The 2,500-nt window shown below is 67.1% G+C and overlaps 1 non-coding gene across 1 annotated transcript; it reads right to left on the reverse strand.

Annotated features, from left to right (window-relative positions):
- Positions 1–1,392: 1,392 nt before the first annotated feature.
- Positions 1,393–1,546, reverse strand: LOC140474250 (5.8S ribosomal RNA). The gene has a single exon (XR_011958956.1). It is a non-coding gene; the product is annotated as a 5.8S ribosomal RNA (ribosomal RNA).
- Between the last annotated feature and the right edge of the window lie 954 nt (positions 1,547–2,500).

Here is a 2,500-nt window from a genome sequence, read left to right on the forward strand (position 1 = left end):
GACGGTCAGAGAGCCAGCCACCCGCACGTCGCTCACCACCCTTGGCCAGCGATGGTGTCGACGAGTGGCCGCCCCTGCCGCCTCCAGCGCCGCCGCGTCCACGCGCGGGGACGTGCTCGGCGCAATTCCACGGGACCGGAGACCCTCCCCCGTCCACGGCGGGAGGCGAAACTCGGAAGTGCCGGCTGCTTACTCGAGCGGAAGGGTCAGCCTGATTCCTGCCTTGCCGGAGGCCCGGTCGCGGGGGTGACGACCCGCCGCCCGGGACGTGCGAGGCACCAGCAGACAGAGACTGCCCGACGGTCAGAGAGAGGGAGAGAGGAGTGCCGAGGCTCAAGTGGCGAACGGTCGCGCAGGCACGCCACGCACATCGATCGCCAGCCGCGGAACGGCACGGCCTTCAGTGGGGCCGGCGGGCGACGCCGCTCCTGAACCCAGCGGCCCCGAGCCGGACGAGTTGAGGAAGGCACGCCGACGGTGACAGGGTACGGAAGACACAGCGGTGGCCTTCTGGCGACTTGGCCCCCGACAGCCCGACGTTCCGCCGTCCTCCCGATGGCCAGGAGGACCGTGCGGGGGTCGGCCGACGGCGTGGTAGGTGTGCCTGCACGGTGACGGAGCACACACCACGCCCGCCAACCCCTCCGTACCTCCCGAGACCGGTGGCAGGACGGAGCGGAAAACGTGCGGACTGAACGGGAGAGCCAAGAGCCAGCGATCCACGCGCGTGCGACCGTCCAAGTCACAGCGTTCGACGAAAACCTCCTCCCTCGGCCAGGCACTCGGCGCCAGCAGGGGAGACAGGATCAGACGCCCCGCCGGCCACTTAAGGCCGAGGACGAACCACGAGACGGGCGGCTGCAGCAGCGGGCGGCCTGCAGCTCCCAGCACTCTCAATCGATCAACCATCGAGTCGGGTCAGCGTGTCAAACCGGCGAGCTCCACGGTCAGGCCGGCGGCGCACCAGCACCGGACCTCCGCGGCTCCCTTCACTCTTTCCACTGCCAGCCAACCGAGAGACGGACCCAATGCGGACGTGCAGAGCTTAGGCAGACCCCCCACTGGAGGCTCAACACTTCGTGGCAGCTCCGTGTCCCAGAGACCAGGAGGGTTGGCACACACACACAGTGTGAACCACCGACAGCCATTCTGGGACCGGTGACAGCCGTGCTGGCCCCACTGCCACGACACAGACGGACGCCAGGCCGCGCTCCCCGGCGGGGGGATGGCGTCGAGCCTGACGAACGGAATGTGCAGGGTGGGGGGGAAAGGCCAAGCGCTCCGACGCCGGAGGGCTCCGGAGTCTGAACTTAGGGGGACAAAGAGGACGGGTCCTCTGCGACACCCCAGCCGCGCTCTCGCCAGCCAAGGCGAGTGCGATTGATTGCCAAACGACCCTCAGACAGGCGTGGCCCCGGGAAGAACCCGGGGCCGCAAAGTGCGTTCAAAGTGTCGATGATCAATGTGTCCTGCAATTCACATTAATTCTCGCAGCTAGCTGCGTTCGTCATCGACGCACGAGCCGAGTGATCCACCGTCAAGAGTTGTCTGAGTTTGTTTTAGGTCTCTCCCTCGCCAGAGGAAAGCGACCCGGACCGCACATACGCTCCCCACCTTGAGCTACAGCCACCTGCACGCCGGCGTGCGGGCGGAGCAGGGTGGCGTGAAGCGATGGGGAGCACCATCCTGGTGCGGCCCGCAGAAACATACGTCTATTGGGGGGAGGAGGACAGGGCGCCCAAGAGGCGATGCGTGCCCCAACGCACCGCAGCGACGGAGGCAGGATCACCGCCACCATGTCGCCCGCCTAGTATCACGAGGCGTGCAGCAGCTTTGCCCTAGGAAAAGCAGAGGCGGGAACGGGCACCGGCCATCGGTTCGGCAGCGTCACTGACGCGTGCACGTGGCGGCGTGTCGGCGAGCGGACTTCCTGCGAGGAGGCGGGGGCGGCACTCGCCCGAGCAGACGCCCGCCCGGCCCAGCCACCGCCGAGGTGGACTGGGAGTCGCGGCAACGGCTCGTCATACTCGTTCCCACACTCACAGCGCAGCTTGCCCGCAAGCCACCGACCACCGATCGACGCCAGGCGCCCCGACCGAGAGCGGGATCGCTCGTTCGCCCTGCTGGCAGTTCGCTGGGGATCACTACTGCACGGAGCTCGGAGACCGACGGGCGGCAACTCGAGAGTCTTTAAACCACCACCCCCATCCCGCAAGTGCAAAGAGGCTGTATACGCACAGACGGGTGAGGGGAATAGGTACCCCGTCGGGTTTGAAGGGAGCGTGACTAGATAGCAACGATGTAAACCCAGCCGATTTGGGAGCGAAAGACCGGCGCCTGCATCACCGGCTTCGTTTCCCGTGGCTGGAGAGTACACCGAAACCCTCCGTCTGTCGCGAGCTCCCGACGACGCGGTGCCGCCAAGCAGCAGGGCCGGACCTGGTGTGGCTCCCCTCGTCGATCACAGACCGGTCGGCACTACTGACGAGACGGTGGAACG

The sequence above is a fragment of the Chiloscyllium punctatum genome, unplaced genomic scaffold (genome assembly GCF_047496795.1).
Source record: "Chiloscyllium punctatum isolate Juve2018m unplaced genomic scaffold, sChiPun1.3 scaffold_900, whole genome shotgun sequence".
Lineage (NCBI taxonomy): Eukaryota > Metazoa > Chordata > Chondrichthyes > Orectolobiformes > Hemiscylliidae > Chiloscyllium > Chiloscyllium punctatum.